Consider the following 11,173-nt stretch of genomic DNA (forward strand, 5'->3'; position numbering starts at 1 on the left):
CTGGCTAGGGAGAAGTGCTGCTTAGATGGATCTGGGAGTTCAAGTGGATCACAAGTTGACTAGGAGCCAACAATGAGGTGCAGTTGTGAAACAGGCTGTCTAGGGGGGATTACCAGGTATGTTGTATGTCAGACCAGGGCGGTGCTTGTTTGGCTCTGCTTGGCACTGGTGAGGCCTCAGTTGAAGTTCTGTGTCTAGGTTTGGGAGCCACACTTTAGAAAAGATGTGGGCGAATAGGAGAGAGTCCGGAGGGGAACCACAAACATGACAAACAGGGTTTACAAAACCTGATTGATTAGGGAAGTTTTTTTAAAAATGGGCATGTTTTGTTTTGAGACAAGACGACTGAGGAGGGACCTGATAACAGTCTTCAACTACGTTAAGGGCTGTTCTAAAGGGGATAGAGATCAATTGTGGCAGCCCGTATGAGGCCCAGACACTAAAGAGAGCAAAAGTGTTGAATTCTCATAATGCGAGTCACATACTGAGCATTAATTAAAGTAACACATTAAGAAATTAAAGCTAGAACGAAGTTTATTTTATTTTTAATCTCAGATAACCTTGCAGGGCACCATTTCAAATATATTAATGGTCAAGAAACAAGGAAAGGTGTCTATATTCCAACAGCCACATAATGACAGGACATTAGGTAACATTGTTCCTCTCAAGCAATTGTAAACCATAATTTCCACATGCTACATCAGTTCTTTGAGTTTCATTTAATTCTTGTACGACATTTGTGATACACAAATCAAGGCAGTAACACATAGACCATATTACGATCCTTCTTCCAATTGTTCTTCTCAATTGACTGGAATTGTCATGGTGAACAAATTAGCTGGGAATGTTTTTCCAGTCTATCATCCTCTTAAGAGCATCCTTAACCTCCTTGTTCCTCAGGCTGTAGATCAGGGGGTTCAACATGGGGACCACCAGGGTATAAAACACAGCAGAGATTTTCTCCTATTCCAGTGAGTAGCTGGAACTGGACTGTATGTGGCTTAAGCTCACAGGTCCATAGCTGTCAGATGAGAGGCACAGATGGAGAAGGCTTTGCGCCTGCCCTTGGCGGAGCAGATCCTCAGGATAGAGAAGAGGATGTACAGATAAGAGATTATGACAATCAGGAGGGTGGACATGGCAATAACCCCAGAGAACGCTACAAGCAAAATCTCACTGATGTGGTTATCAGAGCAAGCGAGCTTCAGCAATGGGTTAGTGTCACAAAAGTAAGGATTGATGACATTGGGTCCACAGAATGACAACCTCTGCAAGCCACATGTGTGGGTCAGTGAGTTCATGAGCCCCCATATATATGAGCTGGCCACTAGATGAATACAGACTCTCTTAGACATAACAGCGGTGTAGAGCAGAGGGTTACCGATGGTTACATAGCTGTCATACGCCATCACGGCCAGCAGGAACCCTTCTGTGCTCACAAACACAACAAAAGAGAAGTGTTGAGCAATACAGGCAGAGTAAGAAATGCTTTTACTCCCCACTAAGAAATTCACCAGCATCCTTGGAGCGAAGACTGAGGAGTAGCAGAGGTCAACAACGGACATGTTACTGAGGAAGAAGTACATGGGGGTGTGGAGTCGGGGATCAACCCAGATCAACACAATCATCCCAAGATTCCCCACCAGCGTAAGAACATAGATCACCAGGAACGCCGCAAAGAGGGGTATCTGCAACTCCTGACGATCCGTCAGCCCCAGGAGGATGAACTGGGTCACCATGCTGTCATTGCCCTCAGCCATTTATACAGGGTGCATGAAACCAGACCTGCCGGGATAACAAGAGTGAGCAGCATGGAAGAAGGAAATTTCATGGCATGAATTAAATCTGAATGACACCACCAGGCTTGAATGTGGGTAGTGAATATCTTACAGGAAACCAGCCGCCGTGATGTCTGGGAAGAGCTGGGATGGACCTTTAAATTTACACTCCCTTTTTAACAGGGCTGAGATTTTTCAAGGCTGTCTAGGAGATTTAGACATCCAAGTCTCCATAAAATTGACTGGAATTAGGCATCCAGTTCCCCATAGGGCGTTTCCGGATTCATGTACATTATCACAAAGTTTCTCCAATCAAATATGCCTGGCATGGGTTTGAGTTTGAGCTAGATACTTTATATTGTCTGCTCACTGAGGGTAAATTAGAAAGCACTCATACTTTAAATCCTTCCAGATTAGGGTGACCAGACAGTAAATGTGAAAAATCGGGATGGGGTGGGAGGTAATTGGAGCCTATATAAGAAAAAAGACCCAGAAATCGGGAATGTCCCTATAAAATCGGGACATCTGATCACCCTATTCCAGATAATCCTTTTAGATGACTACAATGTCTGTTATGTCCCTGTCACTTTGTTACTGCTGCTTCATAACACATCCCCTGGCAGTGCTGCTAATCCCAAGCATTTGAAAACCATTATCAGGCTTCCAAAGATCATGCAATTGGCTTAAAACCTTGAGATCTTTTAAAACTAATACACAAAGGGTTTAGAGAGGGGGCAAGGAAGTGTAATTCTGTTTTGTGCAAGATTTTTATATTTCAGAATTTGGTTTAGGAACAAACTCACAGGTTTTGAAAAGTCTCTGGAAAAGGGAATGTATCCCTGGAGTCATGGACACTGACAATTTTGGATGTTCCCAGCCCCCAGGGCAATCTGCATGTGTATCTGCTCCAAGGCCATGGACTCTGGAAGCTCTCAGGTTGCTAGCAGACCACTGGGCAGGTTGCAAAGGAGCTGGGCAGGTGAACTAGCGGAAACCAGGCAGGATTCTGATGTAGGCAGAGTTTCCTCCATTCTGTGGTGCTGCAGTGAAATTGGCCCTTCTTGACGAAATGTTCCAATTTCACTCAGTCAGCAATTTGCAATGGAACAATGTTTCTGGGCCCTGGAGACAGTCACGTTTTCAAGCTTTTCTTAACCACTCTGAGGGCTAGAAACATACTTAAAAAAATCTGAGATTCTTAACTGATCACATGACTGAAGGAGCTGAGGTTTTAAGCGAAGCATTAAATACCGTGAGAATTGGTAACTATGCCTTCAATCTATGCTAGCCTTGCTCTAGGAGATTTCTGGCCCCTTGTCTCCAGTCCCAGTTTCTTACGCCTCCTAGTGGTGCACACTGCCAGGTCCTTCATCTCTCTAGGTCATTCGCCGTGACACAGGAATATGATACAGGCGGGAAATGGTGAAGGAATAACATTGGCACAGAAGCAACAATGGAAGGCTGTGTGCAAGGCTGTGAAGGAGGGAAGGAGGATGCTTAGAAGAGGGAGCATAGGGGGATTACATGAAGCCACAGGTGAGAGAATGAGATAAAAGGAGAAAATGCTGTATCAGAGAGGAGTGTGAGGAGAGTGGAGAGAGAAAGAAGGAAGAAAGAAGGCTGAAGAGACACGAAGGCAAAACTATGTAACACCTCAAAAGTGAGGCTTTCTCCATTTGCTTCCTTCTTCTGGCTCCCCCAGTCCCCATTTATTCGAACACAAACAGCTTGTTTTCAATCCAAGCCCCTTCACAGTCTATCAACACCATGAGGCTCATCTGCTAATGCAATGTCATCTATCGCCTCTGCCCTCCCACTGCTTCCCATTGGTTACAGTTTTCAAACAAACACGACCATGACTGGGGCTGCCGCAGTGCAAATAATTCCTGTTATTTCCCCCTTATGGTTAGAGATCGGCCACACCAGAACCCACTGGATCCAAGTGTCCGTCCTCCCCCTCCCCCTCCCCCACTCACACACATACACAACACTGGATAATGGTCAGACTGGCAGTTGGGGCACTAGACTGAGATAGTCCTTTAATTCCTGGCTCTGCTTCACACTCCCTCCCTTACTATGTTTTTCCAGAGAACCTAGTACAGTGGGGCATTGACCTCTAATTGATAACACGACAACCATAAATACAAATTTTATAACCCTGATTTAGCTCTATAATTGGCTGAAAAGCCCATTATCTGAAAATCCTCTTGGGTTGAAGAAGTTGGATCTGAATCTGATTCCAGATCTGAAGTGTGTAACTCAGATTCATCTCTATGTATAATCCTGGATTCTTACCTAATATCCATCTGGACCTTTCAGGGTCTTCCATGAACCATGTCCATTGCCACTGTAATTTACCCTGAGACAGAAAAATGAACAAACCAACAATGTCTGTCTCAAGTTGCAATGTTGACTGCGCTAACGTCACATTTCCAAGTAAATGGAGAAAATGGAAAGTTATGTCCAGGAATCAGAACTGAAGGAAAATAGCTATCCCACCTCCACTGAAGGAAAGAAGTATTGTATCATAGCTACTGGTGGAAGAGAGTGTTCAATCACACTTTATCCCTAAGGGATCATGTTAGGGCACCAAAAACCTCATAGATTCATTTCTGTGGCATTTAAGGATCAAGTCTCTGAAGTCACACCTACAATGATAGTCTCAAGCCAGGCACAGAGGGGCTCATTATGATGCCCTCCTTGGTGCTCTAACATGCTAAGTAGATTTGTTTATTTGTCTTTGCTCAGTTTTATGGAAAGTTCTCGCTGTTTTGCTAAGTCACAGGAAGAAGTCTCAAGAGCAGTGTAACTGGAAAGGAATGGTCAGTCTTTCTTTCTGTAGGGAGCACTCAGTGAATTCAGCGTCAAAGTTAGGCTTAAAAGAAATCCAGATGTGTTAAACTATGGAAAAAGCACAGTTACAGCAAAGAAACAACTGTAACTTTGTTCGTGTAGATGCCAAGCAATCACCCTACCCTTACAATTAGTGCCTAATAGTGCCTTACCATTTACTGCCCCTGATTGGGTCAAACTGATTTTTCATACAGTTTAAGGCCAGAAGAGGTCAATGTGATCATCTAGTCTGACCTCCTGCATAACAAAACCTTGCCCAATAATTTATGTATCGAGCCTATAGTTATTATCTTTTCTAGCTCTCACACATCTTTTAGCTAGATATCCACTTGGAATGACTTCAAGTGACAGACAATCTACCATTAGCAGGAGTGTTGTGAGCAAGACAAGAGAAGTAATTCTTCCACTCTACACAGCTCTGATAAGGCCTCAACTGCAGTATCGTGTCCAGTTCTGGGCACCACATTTCAGGAAACATGGGGACAAATTGGAGAGAGTCCTGAGAAGAACAACAAAAATGATTAAAGGTCTAGAAAACATGACTTATGAGGGAAGATTGAAAGAATTAGGTTTGTTTAGTCTGGAAAAGAGACGACTGAGAGGGGACATAAAAGTTTTCAAATACCTAACAGGTTGTTACAAGGAGGAGGGAGAAGAATTATTCTCCTTAACTCTGATGATAGGACAAGAAGCAATGGGCTTAAATTGCAGCAAGGGAGGTTTAGGTTGGACATGAGGAAAAAATTCCTAATTGTCAGGGAGGTTAGGCACTGGAATAAATTGCCTAGGGAGGTTGTGGAATCTCCATAACAACGGGGTTCCATAAAGAACTATATTAAACATATTCATTATGTTTATGTTCATTAAACATAATTATCTGGGAAAAGGGGTAAACAGTGAGGTTTCAAAGCTTGCAGATGATACAAAACTACTCAAGATACTTAAGTCCAAACCCAACTGCAAAGAGTGACAGAGGGATCTCACGAAACTGGGCAATCACCCAAGGAAATGACAGATGAAATTCAGTGTTGATAATGCAAAGTAATGCACATTAGAAAACATAATCCTAACTAGACATACAAAATGATGGGTCTAAATTAGCTGTTACCAGTCAAGAAAGAGATCTTAGGAGTCATTGTGGACAGTTCTCTGAAAACTAGGTGAAGTGGTGGTTCAAAAAGCTAATTTAATGTTAGGAACCATTAGGAAAGGGATAAATAATAAGAAAGAAACTATTATGTTCCCTATATATAAATACATTCCATCCTCAGTCCCTGAATACTTTGTGCAGTCCTGGGATATATTAGAACTGAAAAAGTCCAGAGAAGAGAAATAAAAATGTCAAGAGTTCAGTCTTTTTTTTTTTTTGAGAAAAAGCTGAAGTTTTCTGCTAAAATGGTTGATACATAAGAATTTATGTGTATGTGTGTAAAAACTCCATAGGTAAGGGGAACATTTCCCGAAAGTTTGGAAAATGGTGAATCGTTCTTCTTCAGAGAATTGCAATCTTTCAAAATCGCCACCAGCTCTCGTAATTGTCGACAGGAATAAGGCTAAAGCTGCCTTTAAGCAAAGAGGTCCTCTTTCAATATGACCACCACCTGCCATTACTTACCAACAGCAGTAAAGTCAAGCTGCCCTCACAGAAGCTAGTGGTCCACGTCAGCACAGAGAGCAATTCTCTTTCAAAGGTCATATGCACCTTGCTGTCCTTGAGAATAGAAGATGCAAGCTGTTTTGAAAGAAGGCAGTTCCTCTTGGTATCTTCTGAAGAAGAACTTTTACTCGGGCAATATTTTGATTCAAATTGGGAGCTAGGGACAGGGCATCTTTTGGGGAGAGAGAGTCACCATCTTTCACACTCATTTCTACTTTGGTCCACAATCCTTTGGCTATGTTACCATTCTGGGAATGTGGTCAAGCACATCTTCTTTCCCAGGCTTGATTTGGGATGATGTGTGGATGGGCTGATGCCTCCAGCAGGTCTTTGGTTGAAACTTGTAGGTTACTTTTACAGTTACAAAAGACAATTCTCTAACTTAGGACTTGTCTTTCAGATCTTCAGCTTTGATGTACGTGTTTCAAATTAGGAAGAGCACCTACAGCCTGTGATACAGGGCAGCGGGGGCGAGAAAGGAGAAATCTAATTGGAAAGTTAATGTGAAGAACTGGTTGAAAAATTGTTGACTACACTATTTTCTGTTGAAAAAAGCCAGTCAGTCTAAACTGAAATGTTTCTTGGAAACATATTGGTTTGACAAACTTTTTTTGTCATATGTGACTCAAAGATGGATGTTCCCATTGTCTAACCATTCCTGCTTCTTTTTGAAAAATGCCCCCTGAGGTCACATTTAACTGAGGTATAATTTTATGTGTCTGTTTTATAAAAAGGAACTGCTCACCTTGAATGTTCAGACCATCTATCTCTGAATGGCCTCCCAAGCTTTCTTCTGCACAGACGTGAGCGAGGTCTCCATATTTCACTCTGTGAGCAGTGATCTTTGGTGAGATGCTAATGACTATAGTAACTCTCTCTTTATTGTGTTTCTAGGGGAGGGAAAATTGCTGGGAAACGGTGCCTCTGATCAAAAAGTAGACACGCTTAGCCCAGAGAGCGCAGACCACAGTTCTTGAGGAAAAGGGGACAGGGAAGGACACGGTTTCACCTATAACGCGGTAAGATTTTTTGGCTCCCGAGGACAGTGTTATATCAGGGTAGAGGTGTATATTGTTCAGCATATATTTTTTTTATTTGTTAAAGACTTAAAACAAAATAGACACTCAAAGTATTAAAGTGCTTGATTTACAGATCCTCAATCTAGTCCAGTTTATACCATCTCAGGATCTAGCTCCACCAGTCCTGATTACAAGAGATGTACATGTTTTGCAGGAGACCAGGTGAGGGTACGTTTGTGTCCAGATGTGTTTTGTGTTGGCTGAGTTGGCCACTGCACTTGCTTTTGCTGTTTTGTTGTGGATTGTGTTTCTACTCATCTGTAGATCTGTGTTTCTACTCATCTAAAGCTGGCACAGATGTCTTTTAGGTCTTCAAAGTCTAAAGACAATGAATAACGTATGGGAGGCACAGGAAACTGCAGTGGAAGAAACCTAAACTAGGACGGGGATATACAGAGGAGGGTCAGGGAGCCAGGCATAAGGATGTTCCCATGGCTGAGGGGTTAATCCTAGATTTGGTAGACCCAGATTCAAGTACTTGTTCTGTCAAAGACTTTCTGAGTTATCTTCACAACTTGCTTTATCCCATTGGGCCTCAGTCCCCCATTAGTGGAATGGGGACAGTCATAATTCCCGACCTCACAGGGGTGTAGTGAGGCTAAATACATGCAAGGTTGTGAGGTGGGCAATTGTCATGCTACTGAGGAGTATGTGACGGCAATGGATCAGTACATCGAACTTTCCAAAATTCCTTTGAAAAGCCCAGATTAGCTGCTTCAAACAGCAACTCCCAGGGTGGCCTGAATGCACTGGCTTTTACCTAGGGTTTAAACACAAAGCATACCTGGACGTGGGCAGAGGTTGGCTTAATAGTTAATATAAACACTTTATTATTACAAGATCACCTCCAGTTTAATTTGCAGTTTAATAGGCCCTTAGTTATCCAACACTGGGTAATGTGATGTGTCATTGCACAGTGAGTTAAATCCAGGCAAAAGCACGGCCATTTCTAACACTGCCTCATCTGGGAAATTGTGAAAACGTGGCTGAACTGGGTATGGCTTTTGAGTTAAAAATCCATCTTTTCCCTATAATGGTTTGTGCGCATGCTAGCTCTGATCTTCAGACTGACTGGAACAAGGGGGCTCTCCAGTAGCTGGATATCTGGCTTCCTTTAATTGCAAACGTGAAAACCGCAGCGAAAAGAGGGAGGACGGGTTTTTAACTATTTGGACCATTGCATCTATCCTATTCCACTATTGCATGTTAATCAGTCCAGGCTCCTGCAGGTGCTAGAGAGGTGCATAAGAGGCTCCTCCTCCTTTCTGTCCCTGCAACTCCTGTTACTTTCCGTTATTCTCCTCTCACCTTTTCTCCTGACTGCCTGCACGGTGCAACCTAGGGTGCCAAGATTTGGGGGCGCCGTTGCCAATCAAGACGCTGGCTGCAGATCGCAGACTGTAGGAAGGGAGGACGTGTATGGTAAGAACCACGCTCCCAGTGAATTGCTCTCCTGCCCTTTAGAAAGCCAGCGAAGGCCTTTGCGTGTGACTCGATACAGATAGGTACATTGACACAGTAATGGCTCCTTTCCCTTGTAGCCCCCTGCTGGGGCTGAGCTGTGTTGTCAGTGCGGTGCAGCCGGGGCCGGCTTGCATGGCATGCTCGGACAGTGGGCGGGCTGCAGGATTTGCAGGCAGAGGAGGCTCTTCTCCCTGGGGAGAGATGGGAGGGATGGTCCCTTCCTCCAGCCCAGCACGCCACCATCTCTGTGCATCTCGAGCTAATTGCAACCCAGGCTCTCACTGGGTGGCTCTTTGTCCTGCCTCTCTTGGCTAGCGCGTGAGCAGAGCTTGGTGAGACAGCTGCTGCGGCTGTGGCAGCCATCTAAGCGCCATTCCCGTCGTCTCTCTTCTGGCTGTGGATGCTCAACTGCAGCAGCTCCACAGAGGTCCCAGCCTCGCTCTCTAATGTCCATTCTCCCCTGCTCGCATGGCGCTTCATGGACCATTGAGTAGCCTCATGAAAACATCCCAGTTGTGGACACAGGCACCAGCCACCGATTCCCCAAGCCAAAGTCCCCTTCGCAATCCAGGGGAACAGCCGGGGTTGTCTGGAGCGCAGGGTTTGGCCCATGGTGACTGCAGACACTGCACCGGCTGCACAGCGACTCCTGGGATCCCTCTAGCCCATCAGCGCTCGGCTCTCCCGCATTCTGCTGAGTGGCTGAGATCTGGGGGAACAGAAACCCTTTGTTAGAGATGGAAAAATCTCCTCCCAGGAACACTCTGTCAATGGCTGCCAGAGGCCTTCCCTGTGAAACCCAAATGCGCAGCCCCTCGGATTCCCACAGGGGAGATCTCAGCTCATTCACTTGTCACCCGTGGCTGCAGTCTCTGATAGGGGGAATGAAGAGGGTTTTTTTTGCCAATGGTCCCTTCTACAGTGCCCATAATGGGAGGAGGTTTGGCCTTGTGATGTGTGGCCCGGGTCTGAGAATCAGGGCTCCTGGCTTCAGCAGCTCTGGAAGGGGGCGCGGTCTAATGGCTGGAGCTGGATTGGTTAACACTGAGTGAGAGGGGCTTGTGCTGAAGGACCCTGGTTCAATCCCCACCATTTTCTGTGATGTTTACATGTGGCCATGAATGTACTTACCTATCAGTGTAGGTTGTTTAGCCTATTCCTGGACACATGTGTGACATCTGCTGCTGGCCATCCCTGAGATGTAGGTCCTTCATCCACTCAAGGACATGGTATATCAAGGTCAATCCAGCAGCTCCCATCTGGTCTTCACCTCCTAATGGATGGCGAACTTTAACCTGACCAGAAAAAGACAGGGTGGTGTTCTTCAGGAGAATCTCCTGGAGCTCCCGTCTCCCCTGCTCCACCTCACACCCCGGCACTCTAAGGGTTTTCCAAAGATACCACTAATCTCGGATAAACAAAGCAGCTGAGATGAGGTCAGTGTGGGTGGATTTACTGAGCAGTCTGGTTCTAATGGAAGAACAGATTTCTCCCCTGCTCTAGGGAGATTCCCATAGGAAAAGTCTCTGATGGTGGGAGTGGGGGCAATGCAAACCCCTCAACCCCTAGAATGGCAGGAAATCAGGACTCGAGGAGTTAAGCGGTGTCTCTGTCCTGCTGGAGGGAGCAGATCTGGAGAGCAGAAAGAGCACTAGTGGCATTGTAGGAAAGACAGTGACTTCTACCTGTGAAGGTGGCTGAAGCTTCTTGCAGACATTAGAGTCCAGGATCCTTACACCTCCTTTGGGGATCCTTTTCCTAGGAATAAAATAAGGACAACACCATACAGAGAATGACGTTTGAATCCCATGTCTGGGATCCAGGGAAAAGGGATGATCTCAGCCAGGCTACGTACCAGGAACCTGATTTTTGTCCCAAGAGCCACAATTACCCAGATGAGGTTTCTTCCCTATTTGCTTTCAGGTTATTTACTCATAGTATTCATTTGTGTGCTTTGCCGTGCTTCCACTCTCTGCATCTGTTCATTGGTTTAAGTAACATCCTTTCAGTTTTTGCTTCTGTTTCCTCTTATTACAGTGTAGTATCTGCTTAGCACTTTTAAAAAAAATCAATTAGAAACAAAATCCTGATCCTACATTCAAGAGGAAGGTTTCTGAGAATTTGGCTGCAGAACTTTAGTGTCTGCATATTTCATTCACTATTATTTATTCGGGTGCAGGTCTGATGCAATCTGCCCACCCAAGAATGCCCATATGAAGCATGGGGTGCCCTTCGAATACCTGTTAAAAGAGAAGAAAAAAGTAGATTAAAAGTTGGGGAAATCAACCAATGCATCAGCACTTCTCTGCATCATTGAAGCACCAGTCATGGGAGTGAAACAG

The 11,173-nt window shown here is 44.8% G+C and overlaps 1 pseudogene; it reads right to left on the reverse strand.

Annotated features, from left to right (window-relative positions):
- Positions 1–834: 834 nt before the first annotated feature.
- LOC103307399 (olfactory receptor 5J3-like) lies at positions 835–1,760 on the reverse strand (annotated as a pseudogene).
- Positions 1,761–11,173: the final 9,413 nt, after the last annotated feature.

The sequence above is a fragment of the Chrysemys picta genome, chromosome 2 (genome assembly GCF_011386835.1).
Source record: "Chrysemys picta bellii isolate R12L10 chromosome 2, ASM1138683v2, whole genome shotgun sequence".
Classification (NCBI taxonomy): domain Eukaryota; kingdom Metazoa; phylum Chordata; order Testudines; family Emydidae; genus Chrysemys; species Chrysemys picta.